The sequence below is a fragment of the Pan paniscus genome, chromosome 18, assembly GCF_029289425.2.
Source record: "Pan paniscus chromosome 18, NHGRI_mPanPan1-v2.0_pri, whole genome shotgun sequence".
Taxonomy (NCBI): domain Eukaryota; kingdom Metazoa; phylum Chordata; class Mammalia; order Primates; family Hominidae; genus Pan; species Pan paniscus.
The window spans coordinates 62,448,321-62,468,582 of NC_073267.2; the positions used below are offsets into that span (position 1 = coordinate 62,448,321).

At 40.3% G+C, this 20,262-nt stretch overlaps 1 pseudogene; it reads right to left on the minus strand.

Moving 5' to 3' along the window:
* Positions 1-11,763: 11,763 nt before the first annotated feature.
* LOC100991968 (mitochondrial carrier homolog 2-like) lies at positions 11,764-12,656 on the minus strand (annotated as a pseudogene).
* Positions 12,657-20,262: the final 7,606 nt, after the last annotated feature.

Below are 20,262 nucleotides of genomic sequence, written 5' to 3' on the forward strand. Positions count from 1 at the left end.
TACAAACCACTGCTCAGCGAAAAGAGGACACAAACAAATGGAAGAACATTCCATGCTCATGGGGATACGAAGAATAAATATTGTGAAAATGGCCATACTGCCCAAGGTAAATTATAGATTCAATGCCATTCCCATCAAGCTACCAATGACTTTCTTCACAGAATTGGAAAAAACTACTTTAAAGTTCATATGGAACCAAAAAAGAGCCCGCATTGTCAAGTCAATCCTAAGCCAAAAGAACAAAGCTGGAGGCATCACGCTACCTGACTTCAAACTATACTACAAGCCTACAGTAACCAAAACAGCATGGTACTGGTACCAAAACAGAGATATAGATCAATGGAACAGAACAGAGCCTTCAGAAATAATACCACACATCTACAACCATCTGATCTTTGACAAACCTGACAGAAACAAGAAATGGGGAAATGATTCCTTATTTAATAAATGGTGCTGGGAAAACTGGCTAGCCATATGTAGAAAGCTGAAACCGGATCCCTTCCTTACACCTTATACAAAAATTAATTCAAGATGGATTAAAGACTTAAATGTTAGACCTAAAACCATAAAAACCCTAGAAGAAAACCTAGGCAATACCATTCAAGACATAGGCATGGGCAAAGGCTTCATGTCTAAAACACCAAAAGCAATGGCAACAAAAGCCAAAATTGACAAATGGGATCTCATTAAACTAAAGAGCTTCTGCACAGCTAAAGAAACTACCATCAGAGTGAACAGGCAACCTACAGAATGGGAGAAAATTTTTGCAATCTACTCATCTGACAAAGGGCTAATATCCAGAATCTACAATGAACTCAAACAAATTTACAAGAAAAAAAAAACGACCCCATCAAAAAGTGGGCAAAGGATATGAACAGACACTTCTCAAAAGAAGACATTTATGCAGCCAACAGACACAAGAAAAAATGCCCATCATCACTGGCCATCAGAGAAATGCAAATCAAAACCACAATGAGATACCATCTCACACCAGTTAGAATGGCGATCATTAAAAAGTCAGGAAACAACAGGTGCTGGAGAGGATGTGGAGAAATAGGAACACTTTTATACTGTTGGTGGGACTGTAAAATGGTTCAACCATTGTGGAAGACAGTGTGGCGATTCCTCAAGGATCTAGAACTAGAAATACCATTTGACCCAACCATCCCATTACTGGGTATATACCCAAAGGATTATAAATCATGCTGCTATAAAGACACATGCACACGTATGTTTGCACACATGCATCACTATTCACAATAGCAAAGACTTGGAACCAACCCAAATGTCCAACAATGATAGACTGGATTAAGAAAATGTGGCATATATACACCATGGAATACTATGCAGCCATAAAAAAGGATGAGTTCGTGTCCTTTGCAGGGACATGGATGAAGCTGGAAACCATCATTCTCAGCAAACTATTGCAAGGACAAAAAACCAAACACTGCATGTTCTCACTCATAGGTGGGAATTGAAGAGTGAAAACACTTGGACACAGGAAGGGGAACATCACACACCGGGGCCTGTCATGGGGTGGGGGTTGGGGGGAGGGATAGCATTAGGAGATACGCCTAATGTAAATGACGAGTTAATGGGTGCAGCACACCAATATGGCACATGTATACATATGTAACAAACCTGCATGTTATGCACATGTACCCTAGAACTTAAAGTATAATAATAAAAAAAAAGAAAACAAACAAACAAAAAAGAAGTTAAAGGGAAGCCAGATTATACTTACCTATTCTTTCATTCATTCATTCACTCATTCATTTATTCATCCAGTCACCATTTGTTTTCTGTTCATTTACTTATTTAATAAAAAATGTGTTTTGCATATCCTAAAAAAAAAAAGTTTCCTCCAGACTGGGGACAGGAGGGAAGTCAGTGGGTCCAGGGCCTCAGCCTCTGATTCCTGAGGTCGTTAAGCCTCAAGGAGGAAGGGCGATGAGGTGCACCCAGGGTGCTGGGGCACTAGGCAGGGGCGTCATCAAAGCCAACAAAGTCCCCTAGCTACACACATGGCACCTAAAGGGGACCACATGGGCTGGGACAGAGACCAGTGGTGTGAAAACCTGAGCAGCCCACCTGATGTGTGTGCATTCTGGGAAGCCACAAGCTTGGAACCACGGGGAATAAGGAATGCTCCAACAAGCAGAGCAAATTTCCCCCCAGCAAGCAAGGCAGGGGCTCAGGGGCTCAGCAGCATCAGAATCAGATCAAGTTCTCAGATCAATTAAAAGAAAATCAAGGAAATGGTGTTTTTGCACACATGAAGTTAAGTACGGCATGATGAGTCCAACCTCTTGTGTTACAGACGTGGGGGTTATTTCTTACCCAAGGTTCCATGCAGGGCAAGTTGGAGGGAGTGTCAGGCCTGGAACCATGCTCCCCTGATGCTCCACACTGGCTCAAGGAAGCTCATGAACAGGACAAGCATTTTTGAAAGGAAGGAAGGAGGAAAAATATGTGGTAGGCAGAACAAAGCACCCTCCCCCACCGCCAGTAGCCATGTCCTGATCCTAAAACCTGTGACTCTTCTACCTTCTATGGCAAAAGAGACTTCGCAGCAATTCAATCAAGGGTTTTGCGATGGAGAGATTATCCTGGATTATCTGGGTGAGCCCTATGTAAACACAGTGGTCCTTATGTGAGAAAGAGGGTGGCAGGAGCATCAGAGAAGTCAAAGTGATGGGAGGGGGATCCTGAGCCAAGGAATGGAGGTAGCCTCTAGAAGCTGGGAATGGCAAGGAGAAAAATTCTCCCCTAGAACCTCCAGAATGGAATACGTTCCTGCAGACACCTTGGCTGTTTCAGTCCAGTGAGAGTTCCCACCTACAGTACTGTAAGACAATAAATTTGTTTAGTTATAAGGCAGGAAGTTGGTGAGCGTTTGTTACAGCAGCAAGAGAAACCTGATACAGAAGGGAAGAGAAGGGGAGGGGAAGAAATATGAGAGGGGAGGAAAATGAGGAAGAGGAATAGTCAATCACCTCTCTCTGGGGTTCAGCAAATATGAGCCTCTCCAAGGTGAGGATTGCACGTTCCTAGCCCCCAGCCTGGAGCCTGTGCTCAGTTCATAGTAACCATTGGGTCCTTTGAATCGAGTGTTAGCAAACATCTACACAGCCCTCCTGACTTTACCATATACTGTCCTAAGGGCTTTATTTACATTAACCAGTTTAGTCCTCACAACAATACTATGAGGTAGGTGCTATTATTATTCCTATGTTGCCGGTGAGGAAACTGAGGCAGTGAGATTCTCAGAAGCTTGTCTGAGATTTTGCAGTTATTAGGTGGCAAAGCCATGTTCAAACCCAAGCAATTTGTATAATGTATTGCTGTAAACTCTGAACCAAGAACAGAAGAAGGAAATGAGGGAAAGGGGGAAAGGACAAAGTATTTTTTCCTCCAGTGTTTCCCAGTGTCTGCCTGGTTTCAAGGGAAGTCTCCATACTGGTCCTGATTCATCCAACAGGGCATGGAGTACACAGGGTAGACCTCTTAATTCCAAGGTCTCTACCACCACACCAGCCAGCATATGCTGCTTCGTCCAGCTGCTTGCCAGAGACCAAAGAGACCCCAGCACCCAGCGCTAATGAGCATGTGGAAATGAATGGGTCACATATAAACCAATTACAGCTGGCAGCCAAGTTTGGGGAAATCACTTTCCCTGGAACCAATTGGGAGCCCGTTTTGGAGATAAAAGGGATAGCACGTTAGTCTCTGTGGTCAGAAGCAGCTTTCATGCATTTCACGGAGCAAAGGGAATCTGAAATGTTTTGAAATGGGAAAATGGGGTACAGCCAAATTGCTCAGTCAAGGCATTTAAAGGGTCTTTAGTTTGACAGTCCATGCAGGACCTAGTAGCTTATTCAAGCACACGGGTAGAAACTAACATCTGTCTGTCTAGAACGTATGTGTGTTATCTTCCCTGCATGCTTCCACATGTATTTAATACTTTCATCATTAAAACATCCCATCATGTACCTATGGAAGTGAGGGGTATGGAAAACCTGAACTACTAAAATTTCCAAATAAACTGAAATCTCATTATTTGCAATTAGTTAATTATCTCCTTTTCCAAGTAAGCCTTTTAACCAGCATCCATTTCAGGAAGTTAAATACTAGGATCTTGGGAAAAAGTCTGTCACAAATCACGGAATCAGAAAATCTTATACTTGGAAGAAGTTTAGAGGTCACTGAATCTAACCTAAAGGTATAGCTAGACTAAAGTGTTTTGGGGAAGCTTCAGGGAAAATCTGGTTCAGGACAAAATTTGGGGGTTTTTTGTCTAGGAACACAATGCCTGCAAGAAGTGGTCAGATGGCCTCTACTGGAATGCAACCAGTAACAGGGAGCTCACTACAAAAGACGATTTAATTCAATTCTGTGTTTCTCTAACCCAAAGAAGAAAAAAAAGGCCTGTCTTATATTAGACCCACTTCTACCACCTTGAATATCTCTAATGAAGTCCTGACTCCATGAAGACTGATTGGCTTTGAGAGGTTGTCTCCAAGATGTGCCTTTAGTGACTCAGCAGACTCAAGGACAGCAGTGCAGCCATCAAAACATACAGGCAGCAACGCACAGTGGTTTGTGCCTATAGTCCCTGCTGCTTGGGAGATTGAGATGGGGGATCACTGGAGCCCAGGAGTTCAAGGCTGCAGTGGGCTATGATTGTGCCTCTTCTACACTCCAAGCCGGGTAATAGAGCAAAACCCCATCTCTAAAAATTAAAATTTTAAAAAGAATACACAGAGACACATGCATACTCACTCACATAATCTAATTACTGGCCTGACATCTCTGCAAACAACCAGCTCCATTGTAATATCAAAAGAAGACAAAGAGATGAAAAAAAGGAGAAAGAATAGAAAGAGGAGGGAAGAGAAGAAAGTGGGAAAGGAAGAAAAAGAAGAGTGAGGGGAAGAAGAAAAAAAGAAAAAGGAGAAGGAGAAGGAAAAAGAGGTGGAATGGTGAGATGCAGTTTCATGGAACTGTGTGGGCTCTAGCTGTTTTGCCCTCTAGAAGGGGAAAGTTGTGTCTCAAAGTGCTGTCACTGTCCATAGACATTCAACTGAATGCCTTTCAATCTTTTTTAAAAAAATCATTGTAGAAGGGTAAATGTTGAAAATATTTACAATATACTGCCAAGTGAAAGGAGGCTACAAAATATGTAGGACATGATTTCATTTCTCATGATGTTATTCATTCCTATCTATAGACAAAATAGAATTTATCAATAAAGGTAGATTCATCTATATGTGTAGTGGCTGTCTCTGGGTGTATAACACAAAGATCTGAGTTATACACACAGACACACAATCATGCCCCACACAAGGACATTTCAGTCAACAACAGACTGCATATGCAATGGTGATCCCCTAAGATTTTTTTTTTACTCTACCTTTTCTTTTATTTATTTTTTTTAATTATTGAGATGGAATCTTGCTCTGTCACCCAGGCTGAAGTGCAGTGGCATGATCTCGGCTCACTGCCAAACTCTGCCACCTGGGTTCAAGCAATTCTCGTGCCTCAGCCTCCCAAGTAGCTGGGACTACAGGCGCTCGCCACCGTGCTTGGCTAACTTTTTTGTATTTTTAGTACAGATAGGATTTCGCCATGCTGGCCAGGTTGTTCTCAGACTCCTGACCTCAGGTGATTTGCCCGCTTCGGCCTCCCAAAGTGCTAGGATTACAGGTGAGAGCCACCGCACCTGGTCTACTGTACCTTTTCCATGCTTAGATACAAATATACTATTGTGTTACAATTGCCGACGGTATTCAGTACAGTAACATGCTGTACAGTTTGTAGCCTAGGAGCAATAGACTATACCATATAGCCTAGGTATATAGTGGGCTCTACCATCTAGGTTTGTGTAAGTGCACTCTGTGATGTTCACACAATGATGAACTCACCTAATCACATTTCTCAGAATGTATCCCCATCATTAAGCAACATGGGACTGTATAAGCATGTGTGTGTTTAGTATTACTGTTCTTTGTTTTCCATATTTTCTGCATTGATTAGTATTACTTTTATAAACAACTTTTTAAAAACTAATTTAAAAATTGAGGCTGGGTACAGTAGCTCAGGCCTATAATCCCCACAGAAAAAAAGAAAAAGGATAAGGAGAAGGAAAAAGAGATGGAATGGTGATGCAGTTTCATGGAACTGTGTGGGCTCCAGCTGTTTTGCCCTCTAGAAGGGGGCTTTGAGAGGCCTAGGCAGGAGGATCACTTGAAGCCAGGAGTTCAAAAACAGCCTGAGCAACACAGTGAGACCACAACTCCACACACACACACGCACACACACACACACACACAAATTTTAATTGGCCAGATTTAGTGGCATGCACCCATAGTTCTTGCTACTCAGGAGGCTGAGGTGGGAGGATTTCTTGAGCCCTCTTTTGAGGTTTCAATGAGCTATCATTGTACGACTACACTCCAACTTGAGTGACAGAGGGAGACCCTATCTCTAAATAAAATACAATAACAATAAAAAAGTATACTTAATACCTATCCAGTCTTGAGATTAAAACATTCTACACTTCCAGTCTATTTTCTAAGATTCTTTTGAAATGGAAAAGTGGAGTATGGATGGTTGGTGTCATTTCTAGATAACTGTAGGATTTTAATGGTGCAAAAAGACCTCATGATGATCTAATTGATCTCTTTCATTAGAAACACTGGGAAATTGAGTCCTAAAAAGATAAAGAACTGGCTGGGCATGGTGGCTCATGCCTATAATCCCAGCACTTTGGGAGGCCTAAGCGGGCAGATCACCTGAGGTCGGGAGTTCAAGACCAGCCTGACCAACATGGAGAAACCCCATCTCTACTAAAAATACAAAATTATCCCAGCATGGTGGTGCATGCCTGTAATCCCAGCTACTCAGGAGGCTGAGTCAGGATAATTGCTTATACTCGAGAGGCAGAGGTTGCAATGGGCCAAGATCATGCCATTGCACTCCAGCCTGGACAACAAGAGCAAAATTCCATCTCAAAAAAAAAAAAAGATAAATAACTTTAACCACAAACTCACACAGCTACAGTGACTGGTGAGTCTCCCTGTGAAGGCTGTAAGTACACAAAGCCAAAATAATTCTTCCAAGAAATTTGTCAAAAATTGAAATAATTAGGTATGTAGAAGAGATCGTCAGAGCACATCTTCCAGCTAGAGATAATGCCTAAAGTTTACAAATCTGCATGCATCATTTGAACAAGAAAGCCAAAGCTGTGATGACCACATCTAAGCCCTTAGACCAGTGGTTGGTGTCATGGGATTTAGCCCCGGCCTGTTGAAAAGAGGCCATCTCACTGTAGCTAACATTGAAGCACCCCTCATGACATCCATGTTGTTAGACTGCTCAGCAGCCCCTTACTGATGTAAGAACTTTTTGTAGGCAGCCAACAACAGGGATAGATCCAATATAATCACTACCCTCCAGAAACTACCCTGAAGTTTGCCCCTTGAGCATCAAAGGAGAGACATCAAAGACAGGGGCTCCTAGCATGCTGACTTCCCCTAAAAAGCTGCAAGCCAAATCTACAGCACATGTATACACAGGTGAAACTGATTCATTTCAAAAATTGCTTTCTGATCAACAGCAACAATAAAACCATAGTGATAGCATGCCAGAACTGGAAAGGATCTTGAAAACCATCCAGCCCAAGTCTCCTGTTTTACAGATAAGGAAATTAAGGGTCCTTCAGTTCTTAGAGTACATGTTCCTAACCCTGCTCAATCCTGTCCCCACAGAAGGATCAAAGTCTGCTCTCTTCCTAGGCTATAAATGCCAAAAGACAGGGCCCATGTCTCTGTTGTTTGTCATAATGGATGGTTGGATGGATGGATGGATGGATGGATGGATGGATGGATGGATGGATGGGTGGGTGGATGAATGGGCTTTCCCAAGATTACAGAGCATGTTAACATCACAGCTCAGACTAGAATTCAAATCCTCTAATTACCATTCCAGTTATTCCCAATATTTCATAGTTTAACTTCATTTATGCTCAGGAACAGTGTGAAAAATATTGATAATTCCCTGTATCAACATATTGACTTAAAAGAACTATTGGCTATTTCCAAAAATGAAATCTACCCTTAAAGGTTAAAGATTTGCCACTCACTGGATTTTCAAAAGAAATATACATTTATGCATTCATTTGACAGATACTTTCTGAGCACCTATTATATGCCAAGTTCTGTGCTAGGCACTTGCTACATTTTGTTGGGATATTAGGATTATACATGATGTTATTTTCATTTCTCTGTTTTCTAAACATTCAGTAATATAATATATTGCACTTCTAAATGAAAAATCTTCGAAAGAGCACTTCGTATGCTCTGGAATTTTAAACTTTTTGGAATAATAACAATATCTTGGGAGTATTAAGACTTCCAAGTAACTACTTTGGAAGGTAAAATTTATATTGATCTGTAAGTACTGGTTTGAGTATAGAAAATGGGTCTCATTATCTTAAACATATTTGCAATGTTTTGAGTGCAGAGTGCAGCAGCAAAACCCATTTCTTGCACTTGAAACCAGCCCTTCCTCACTCCACAGAAAGTGCCTCTATCACAAGGTGCCTGCTTGAAGCCAGCACAGAAGTGTTAGTGAGCATCACCAGGAACAGCAACTGTTGCCACTGGGGGGGGCCCCAAGCCATGGACAGAATCATTCTTGTTCACAGAGATTCTGATAGCAGGAAAGAGCGTTCTTCAGTCAATGACTTGAATAATAGATGAATAAAGGTATAAATGAACAAGTGAATTTCAAGAAAATCAAAAGTGGTTGAAGGATGCCAGACAGGTCTCCTAACCCAATGAAGTCCCCTAATCTCCTAAAAAATAATCTCTCCTTGAAACTCTTCCTTGGCACCTGACATTCCACCATTATAGCCCCGTTACTTTAGGGATTAGCAAACTACAGCCCACAGGCCAAATTCATCCCAATTTCTGCTTTGCAAATAAAGTTTTATCAAAACATAGCCACACCATTTATTTATTGTTTATGTCTATGGCTGTTTTCATGTTAAAAAGCAGAGTTGAGTACTCATGCCAGAGATCCTGTGGCTTACAAAGCTGAAAATATTTTCAGCTTTACCAAAAAAGTTTGCCAATCCCCTGCTTTATGTTTTTCCTTTTTTTTCCAGCTCCATTGAGGTATAATTGACAAATAAAAATTGTCTGTATTTAAAGTGTTTAGTGTAGAGTTTTGATGTATGTATACTTTTTATATTGATTAGCACAATCAAAATAATTACCATATTTATCACCTCACATAGTTATCGTGTGTGTGTGTATGTGTGTGTATGGAATACTTAAGATCTACCCTCTTTGCAAATTTTGAGTATACAATACATTATTATACTGTGAGCTTTTGCACAGCAAAAGGAACAGTCAGCAGAGTAAACAGACAACCCACAGAGTGGGAGAAAATCCTCACAATCTATACATATGACAGACTAATATCCAAAATCTACAATGAACTCAAAGAAATCAGTGAGAAAAAAAACAAGCAATCCCATCAAAAAGTGGGCTAAAGACATGAATAGACAATTCTCAAAAGAAGATATTCAAATTGCCAACAAACACGAAAAAATACTCAACATCACTAATGATCGGGGAAATGCAAATCAAAACTACAATGTAATACCACCTTACTCCTGCAAGAATGGCTGTAATCAAAAAATCAAAAAACAGTAGACGTTGGCGTGGATGTTGTGATCAGGGAACATTTCTACACTGCTGGTGGGAATGTAAACTGGAAGAGCCACTATGAAAAACAGCGTGGAGATTCCTTAAAGGACTAGAAGTATAACTACCATTTGATCCAGGAATCCCACCATTGGGTATCTACCCAGAGGAAAAGAAGTCATTATATGGAAAAGATATTTGCACACACATGTTTATAGCAGCACAATTCACCATTGCAAAATTGTGGAACCATCCCAAATGCCCATCATTCAACGAGTGAATAAAGAAACTGTGGTATATTTATACAATGGAATACTACTCAACCATAAAAAGGAATGAATTAACGCATTCACAGCAACCTGGATGAGATTGGAGACTATTATTCAAAGTAAGGTAACTTAGGAATGGAAAACCAAACATCGTATGTTCTCATTGATATGTGAGAGCTAAGCTCTGAGGACACAAAGGCATAAGAATGATACAATGGAAATGGACTTTGGGGACTTGGGGGAAGAGTGAGAGGGGGACAAGGGATAAAAGGCTACAAATATGGTGCAGTGTATACTGCTTGGGTGATACGTGCACGAAAATCTCACAAATCACCACTAAAGAATGTACTCATGTAACCCAACACCACCTGTACCTCAATAACTTGTGGAAAAATTATATATACATAAAAGTGGGGTATTGAACTCCCCTACTATTATTGTGCTGCTACTTCTCCCTTCAGATTAATTAATATTTGCTTTCTATATGTAGGAGCTCCAGTGTTGGGTGCATGTATATTTACAATTGTTACATCCTCTTAATGCATTGACTGCTTTGCAGTTATATGTAAGTCATTATATAAAGACTTTTGTTGTCTCCTTTTACAGTTTTTGTCTTAGTCATTTTGTCTGACATGAGTATAGCTATCCCTACTCCCTTTTGGTTTCCAATTGCATGGAGTATCTTTTTCCATTCCTTCACTTTCAGTCTATATGTGTCCTTGAAGCTCAAATGAGTCTCTTGTAGGCAGCATATTCGGTCTTGTTGCTTTAATCCCCTCAGATACTCTATGTCTTTTTATTGGAGAATTTAATTCATTTACATTCAAGGTAATTATTGAGAGGTGAGGACTTACTATTACCATTTGTTCATTGTTTTCTGGCTGTCTTGTTGATTCTTTGCTCCTTTCTTCCTCTCTTGCTATCTTCCTTTGTGATTTGATGATTTTCCGTAGTGAGATGTTTTGATTCCTTTCTCTTTATCTTTCGTGTATCTACTATAGGTTTTTGCTTTGTGGTTACTGTGAAGCTTACATAAACAACTATAGTTATAACAGTCTATTGTAAGCTGATAACAACTTAACTTTGATTGCATACAAAAACTCTACACCTTTACCCCCCACACACATTTAATGTTTATAATGTCACAATTTACATCTTATTATATCATGTATCCATTAAAAAGTCTTGGAGCTGTAGTTATTTTTAATAGCTTTGTCTTTTTAACCTTTATACTGGAGTTAAGTATTCTGAATTTGAATGTATTAAGTATTCTGAATTTGACTGTACACTTATTTTTAATGGTGAGTTTCATACTTTTATGTTTTCATGTTACTAATTAGCATCCATTCATTTCAGCTTGAAGAACTCCCTTCAGCATTTCTTGTAGGCAGGTATAGTAGTGATTAATTCCCTCAGCTTTTATTTGTCTGGGAAACTCTTTAGCTCTCCTTCATTTCTGAAAGACAGCTTTGCCAGCTAAAGTATTTTGGTTGGCAGTTTTTCCTTTCAGCACTTTAAATACATCATTCCATTACCTCCTGGCCTACAAAGTTTCTGCTGAGAAACCCACTGACAGCTTTCTATGGCTGTCATATAAGGAGTCTCCTTATATGCACCTCTTTCCTCTTACTGCTTTCAAACTTCTCTGTCTTTGATTCTTCCCTGATATTAAGTGATTATTTTAAATGCATGCCACGTTGTACAGAAATCAACACTCTCTCCCATAATTCTGTGCATCTGGGACTATAGAAATATCACTGTCCCTGTCCCACATATTCAAATTACATTCTCAGGTCACAATAATAAGTCTTCCCAAAGGGGACCTTCCAGAAAAGCAAGCTATTTCCTCAGCTCATATTTTCCTGTAATGTAGCATGCACCAACAATCTATGCAAGAAGTGTACATTGGGCAATAAGGAAAGGATCCACCAGCAAGCCTTCGGCTGTCGACAGACATAAAATTAGAGACAAACACAAGAGATTAGCTCAACATACTGGCAAAAGTTTCTGTAACAACTTGGGAATCATTATTTATTTCATTCATGGTGGAAACCCCACTGTTAAGTACATAGATATTGATGAGGTAAGCCAGTGAGTTACAGAGCTACAAGGAAATGATGTCACCTTGGAGCAGAGGCACAAGACCCATGAAAAATCCTAGGATGCCCTCTCCCTGATAGATGGTTGCTATGGAGTCACAAAATCTGCAGTACTTGTGTTCCCTGCCAATGAATTGTACCTCGGTGATAATATGGAAGGGATTTGTGATAAGGACAGCAGCAAAATGAGTGATTATCTCTCAAATTGCCTTCTTGATAACTTGGTCAAAGGAAGATGAGACTTCTTTCTGTACATTACCAGGTCCTAACTCCTCAATCTTGTCACATTCCTGGTAATGCTGTAAAACTTTACTGTGAATCATATTTTCAAGGACTCCTGAGCACAGCCTTGGAGTTCATGCTTACCATGTGCTAAGGCCTCCCATTGATGCTCATGATGTGCTAAGCACAACTAAAGACACCAGGAAGCTGACATACCACCCAAAAACATGTTGTCTTATTGTTGGAAAACCAGGCTCATCTCCCACTTGGATGAGAGCTTTCACATATATAAGCGACTGAGACTGGATGGTGAGATCAGAGCCCAGAAGCACCTGACTGGCTACATCTGCCATAATGTCACCTTAAAATGGGTCTCCTTGATTTTTAACAGTTTGACTGTAATGAATCTTGGTGAAGTCTTCTTTGGACTGAACCTGTTTGGAAATCTTTCAGCTTCATGTATCTGAATGTCTATATCTCTCCCCAGATATGGGGAGTTTTCAGACATTATTTATTCATTGTTATTGTTGTTGTTTTGAGACAGGGTCAGGGTCTTACTCTGTTGCCCAGGCTGGAGTGCAGCGGTGTGATCATGGCTCACTGCAGCCTGAACCTCCCAGGCTCAATTGGTCCTCCCAACCTCAGCCTCCTGAGTAGCTGGGACTACAGACATGCACCAACATGCCTGACCAATTTATTATTTTTATTTTTTTAGAGATGAGATCTTGCTATGTTGCCCAGGCTGGTCTCAAACTCCTGGGCTCAAGCAATCCTCCCAACTTGGCCTCCCAAAGTCCCGGGATTACAGGCATGACACCAGGGCCTGGTCCCATTAATATTTAAATAAACTTTCTGCCTCTTTCTCAATCTCTTCCTCTTGATTTTATAATGTGAATGTTAGCTCCCTTGATGGTGTCCCATAAATCTCATAGACTTTTTGATTCATTTTCATTCTTTTTTCTTTTTCCTCCCCTGACTGGATATTTTCAAACGATCTGCCTTTGAGTGCACAGATTCTTTCCTCTGCTTGATCAAGTTTCCTGTTGATGTTGTTTCTTTTTTATGATTTCTACCTCTTTCTTACACTGTCATTTTGTTAATTTACTGTTTTTCTGATTTTGTTGACCTGTCTGTGTTCTCTTGTAGCATACTGAGCTTCCTTAAAACAATTATTTTTAATTCCCTGTCAAGCAATTTGTGTATCTCTCTTTTTGGGGGGTTAGTTACCGAAAAAGTATTGTGTTCATTTGGTGGTGACATGTTGCCTTCATTTTTTGTGTGTTTCTTGTTGCTTTGCATTGATATCTAAACATTTAATGGGGCTATCACCTCCTCCAGACTTTGTTGACTGGTTTCAGTAGAAGACCTTCACTTATGGGTGGGTATAAGGGCTCTAGCTGAGTGGGGTGCAGCAGTACTGTGTCTGGTAAAGGCACAGCAACATAGTCTGTGGACCTCTGTCAGCTAAGGTCAGTGTTGGTGAGGATTGCAGGACTCCTCGGCAGCCAGAGCTGTGGGTGTCCACAACAGCAACAAGAGATTTTGGGGTCTTCAGTGCTGAATGCTTCAGGGTCCTCATGATCTTTTTTTCTCCCACAGAAGAAGTCATGGTCAAAGGGATCTCTATTGGCACTAGCTCATAAGTGTGCTCACAGTGGAGGTGGCACCAATTTTTGATGCACAATCCTGTGTGGCTGATACTGACAGCCACCACCGTGCATCTTTGCTTCCACCCAGCTCCAGATATCTCAGCTATGCCCATCTCCTCAGTGATCATTTCCCTGCAGTTATTCTCTGGTTTTTGCTCCACTGTATTGCTGTAAGCTTGTAATTAAACTCTTGAGCCATCCCAGGGATATTTTCATTAATGGATTACTAAGTTTTGTTTTTTTTTTTAGGGCATGGTGGTGCATTCCTGCTGTCCCAGCTACTCAGAAGGATGAGGCAGGAGGATCGCTTGAGCCCAGGAGTTGGAGGCTGCAGTGGGCTATGATTGTGCCACTGCACTCCAGCTTAGGTGACAGAGTGAGACCCTGTCTCCTAAATAAATAAATAAAGTAGAATATATATAATTAGGAGGGAAACAGTGGGTACAAATGGACATAAAGACTGGAATGATAGACATTGGATACCACAAAATGTTGGAGGGTGGGAGTGGGGTGAGGGTTGAAAAATTACCTGTGGTTACAATGTTTACTATTCAGGTGATAGGTAGGTACACTTAACGCCCAGATTTCACCACTACATGACATAAGCATGTAAGAAAACTGCACTTGTATCCCTTAATTTTTTAAATTTTTTACTGTAAAGAAAAAACTTGAGGATGCCACAGGCCAGGGAGAACAATGCAGGGAAGAAAACAGGCACAGAAAGGAAAAACTGGGAGCGTGGTACATAGACTTCATCTACTTTGCAGTTCTGCTTGACCTTTGATTAAAATGGAGATGAGACTAACGACTAAGAACTGTCGAGTTTTGAATAGTGAGAGTGTCAGACTTCAGAATCAAACCCAAACAGCTTTCTTTTCAATTAAAAGAAAACTCAATATTCTAATTTTTCTTCCACCTAACAGGTCCTCTGCTTGCACACACATCACTTCGCTTTCCTTTCTCTGTGGTCTGAAGAGTTAGAGAAATTGTTTTAGATTCCATCCATCCCAAGTTATGTACTTCTGATTTTTTTTTCTCAACTGACCTCATTTAGGAGGGTGGAAGGCAGCTTTTCCTAGTCTATTAAGACTTCAATAAAATCATCCATTTCTAGTTAACTGGAATAGTATTCACATTTAGACCTGCATATTAATTGGCTGATAACGAGATGATAAAGCTGCTTTTCTCTGCAGGTGTACCAATCAATTTCAATGAAACAGAAAAAATGAGTTCTTTTCTTGTTGCATCTGAAATTAAAAAGTGATTTATATTTTCTAATAAAGTGGTTTTCATTGATCTCCTTCTGAAAATGTATGGTTTCATTTGCACCCTTTTAAATTATAATAGTTTCCGTTTGTAAAAGAATGATTTTCCAATATCATTTCTGGCTTCCAATTGATGATTACTTTAATATGGATTTGAAGGGAAATGTTTGGAGGGAGGTGTAAGGTATTAAGAACCTCCATCTCCCCCAGACCAAAAAAGCCTGCTACTTTTAATGAACTTAATATCCTCAAACTATAGAATTATTTTCCTAAATACAGTGTTTCGCCAAAGAAAGTTATGTTTTTCCCCCAAGAAATCTATTTCTCTATTTCACAAGTTTCCTTTTGTCATAGAATTTTATGCCTGTGCCAATTGTTTTCCATTTTTGTTGTGTCAGCCTGGCTGCAGGGCAAATGTGGAAAGGAGAGTTTTGTTTCTTTCTTCCCCCTGTCACCAACAACAAATTCTTACTTGGAGATGCTCAAAGAATCCTGTTGTTATCAGCTGAATTCTGACAGTGTGAAAACTGGCAGAGCAGTTACATTTCACTTTAATTTAATATTATGGTCTTCTAAGCCATAATAATTAAGCAGCCATGAAAGGAAGCTATATTTGGAACATGTGATGGAAAATTGCAGAGTCCAGGGCTGCTGAGGGATCTGGGTCATCTCATTTCTCGGCCACCTAGAGGCATCTGGATTCACAGTCAGGCTGCAAACAGGTGTTGAGTGGAGTTAAGAGACCATGCGGGCATTAGACCTAATTTAAAACAGATACCAGAGGCTTTGTCTGTTTAACCACATAGGAGAACAATGTTGGCTGATAAATGAAATCATGGATGGATGGATGGATGGAGATGGATGGATGAATGAATGAACAAATGAATGGATGGATGGATGAATTTATGGAAAGGCAATTTGCAGCTCTGAAGTAAAGCTGACCTTTGTGATATGATTTGAGTGCCCCCTACACTCAAAAATATTTCCCTCCCTCTAAGTCTCACAGTCATGAATATTTCCTAGTAGTCCCAGGTGTTTTTGCCTGGATTAAATATTCCCTTCTTATAAATTATTTTTTAATGTACTTTGAAGAGGCAAGACTTGGATGGGCAACATTTCAGTGGACTTGTTCATCACCTTCCTCCCCATGTATCAAGATATTGTAGACTACAAAATGACAAGGGGCTTGAAAGCAGAGCCAGAAACATGGCAAAGGTTAGAAAAAGTGCTGTGGGGGTGGCTAGTGATGAAGAAAACCCCCTCAGCCCTGCAGAGCATCCTGAGGTTTTTTTTAATTTTGTTATTTCTAATTTTGTGGGTACATAATAGGTGTATATATTTACAAGGTACATAAGATATTGTGATACAGGCATTTAATGCATAATAATCACATCGTGGTAAATTGGGTGTCCCCTCAAGCATTTATCCCTTGCGTTACAAACAATCCAATTATACGCTTTTAGTTATTTTTAAATGTACAATTAAATTATCATTGACTATAATAATTTATAATTTATTATTGACTATAATAGTCACCCTGTTGTGCTATCAAATGCTAGATCTTACTCTAACTATTTCTTGCATCCATTAACCATCCCCACTTCCCCACTACCACCCCTCTGGAAACCTTCTCAGCCTCTGGTAACCGTCCTTCTACTCTCTATCTCCATGAGTTTAATTGTTTTAATTTTTAGCTTCCACAAATAAGTGAGAACATGCAAAGTTTGTCTTTCTGTGCTTGGCTTATTTCACTTAACATAATGACCTCCAATTTCATCCATGTTGTTACAAATGACAGGCTCTCATTCCTTTCATGGCTGCATAGTACTCCATTGTGTATATGTACCACATTTTCTTTATCCATTCATCTGTTCATGGGCATTTAGGTTGTTTCCAACTCTTAGCTCTTGTGAACCGTGCTGGAACGAACATGGGAGTACAGATACCTCTTCAATATATTGATTTTCTTTCTTTTGGGAATATGCCCAGCAGTGGGATTGCTGGATTGTATGTTGGCTCTATTTGGTTTTTTTGAGGAAACTCCAAACTGTTTTCCATAGTGGTTGTAATAATTTACATTTCCACCAACAGTGTACAAGGTCAGAGGACCCAGTTTTTAGTTACAGTCCCAGATATAGTACTTTTCAGATCACTAGACCAGCTCATTTTCGCTCCTCTAAACTTACAAAAAATAATTTTCAAGACCAGCCAGTGCTGAGGATTGATGATTTCCCTCTCAGCTTGAAAATTAAAATGAGGGGCTGGGCATGGTGATGCACACCTGTAATCCCAGCATTTCGGGAGGCCATTGCAGGAAGATCACTTGAGGCCAGGAGCTCAAGACCAGACTTGGCAACATGGTGAAACCCTGTCTCTACTAAAAAACATCAAAAATTAGCTAGGCCTGGTGGTGCATGCCTGTAGTCCTAGCTACTCAGGAGGCTGAGGCAGGAGGATCACTTAAGCCTTGGAAGTCAAAGCTGCAGTGAGCTGAAATCACATCACTGCACTCCAAAGTGGGCAACAGAGCAAGACCCTGTCTCAAAAAAAAGAAAAATCATGACAAAAATTAAAAATAAATGTAAAATTAAAACAATAGGTGCTCAAAAAATTGAGCACCTATTGCGTGCCATGCACTTTCCACACATTATCTAAGTTAGTCTTCAACATAATCCCACTTCTATGCCCATTTTATAGTGGAGGACACTTTGACTTGAGGGAGACGATTTGTTTTCCCAGGGATACACAGAAAGTAAGGGACAGAGCCAGGATTCGGACCCAAATATACATGACTTTTCAAAGTCCACGCTACAAACTCCACTCCACCTCCTACTCTGTGCTACTATTAAAAATAAACACTTTTGGGAAATTCTACAAGGCAAATAATGCAATTTTTTCAGAAAATAAATTGCAAGGGAAAGGGAGGAACTTTTAAGTTAAAGAGACTTAAAAGACCTATCAGTCAAATGCAATATATGTACTTTGCTTGAATTCTGATTCAAAGAGGTGAATTTACTTTTTTAAAAGAAAAAGGAGAGATGACTCAATCAGAGAAATTTAATCAGACATTTGATGATGTTAAGTAATTATTGCTAATATTTTTGGTTGACAGTAATACTCTTCTTGTTTTCTTAAACAGAAGAGTCATATTGAAGCTTTCGTGATTGAAGTAACATGATACCTAAGATTGGCTTCAGAAGGATCCAGTGAAGGCTGGGCATGGTGGCTCACACCTGTAATCGTAACACTTTGTGAGCCAAGGTGAGAGGATTGCTTGAGGCCAGGAGTTTTGAAACCACCTCGGACAACATGGTGAGACTCTGTCACCACAAAAAAAAAAAAGCGTGTGTGTATGTGTGCACGCATGCGTGTGTGTATGTGTAAAGAATCCAGTAAGGGCCAGGCACAGTGGTGGCTCACACTTGTAATCCCAGCACTTTGGGAGGCCGAGGCAAGCGGATCACTTGAGGTCAGGAGTTCGAGACCAGCCTGGCCAACATGGTGAAACCCCGTCTCCACTAAACATACCAAAAAATTAGCCAGGCATGGTGCTGCGTGCCTGTAATCCCAGCTATTCAGGAGGCTGAGACAGGAGAATCGCTTGAACCCATGAGGCAGAGGTTGCAGTGAGCCAAGATCGTGCCACTGCACTCCAGCCTGGGCAACAAGAGTGAAACTCCATCTTAAAAAAAAAAAGAATTCAGTAGGTTAAGTGATGCATGACTGAAAATAAATACATAAAAATAAAAAACACAGAATCCAGTGGGGAGGGGAGGCATGGATATAACATGATTGGATTGTTTATATAATTGCTAAAGCTGGGTATTGAATACTAGGAGGTTCATTTACTAGTCTCAACTTTTATATAAATTTGAAAGTTTCTAAAATAGAAAATATATTTTAAAAGCAAAACAAAAAAAGTGAATGGAAAACTGACACTATTTTTTTTGTTTGTTTGAGACAGGGTCTCACTCTGTCACCCAGGCTGGAGTGCAGTGGTGTAATCTTGACTCACTGCAGTCTTGAACTCCCAGGCTCAAGAGATCCTCCTGCCATAGCCCCCTGAATAGCTGCTACCACAGGCACACACCACCATGCCCGGCTAATTTTTTTAATTTTTTGTAGAAACAGGGTCTCACTATGTTGCCAAGGCTAGTCTTGAACTCTTGGCCTCAAGAGGTCCTCCTGCCTCAGCTTCCCAAAGTGCTAGGATTACAGGTCTGAGCCTCTGTGCCCAGCCACATGACTCCATTTTAAAAAGCAACTGATGAATGCACAACTCTAAATGCACTAAAAACCACTGAACACTTTAAAAGAATGAACATTATAGTATGTGAATTACATCTCAGTCAAGTTTTTTAAATAATCTAAACAAAAGACACTGAAGTATATTAAAATACAGCCAAGTCCGGGAGCAGTGGCTCATGCCTGTAATCCCAACACTTTGGGAGGCCGAGGTGGGCAGATCACAAGGTCAGGAGATCAAGACCATCCTGGCTAACACAGTGAAACCCCGTCTCTACTAAAAAATACAAAAACTTAACCGGGCCTGGTGGCACGCGCCTGTAGTCCCAGCTACTCAGGAGGCTGACCAGGAAAATCACTTGAACCCAGGAGGCAGAGGTTGCAGTGAGCCAAGATCCCACCACTGCACTTCCACCTGGGTGACAGAGCAAGACTCCACCTCAAAAAAACAAACAAACAAACAAAAAATACAGCCAATACATCATTTCCTAATTTTTCATGTAATACCTGTTAGTTGATTACTTTTAATAAGTGAACACACGCATAGTAGGGGGAAAAAATAAAGAAACCAACGCTGTCCTTTTCTGTTCTTTCTTATAAGTTCTGGACTATTATTCAAACTCTTTGAAAAAAAAAAAGTGTAAACTATGAAAACAAATGAAATTATTAAAAGCACATTCTCTTCTTCTTCAAAAAATGGAGACTTGCTGTGCAGCCTTTAAGATTTTGCAAAGAAATAAAGGAGGAAGGGGGAGACATTGTTCTATGTCTGCAGCCTCAGCCCCTGGAAGAGCTGCACA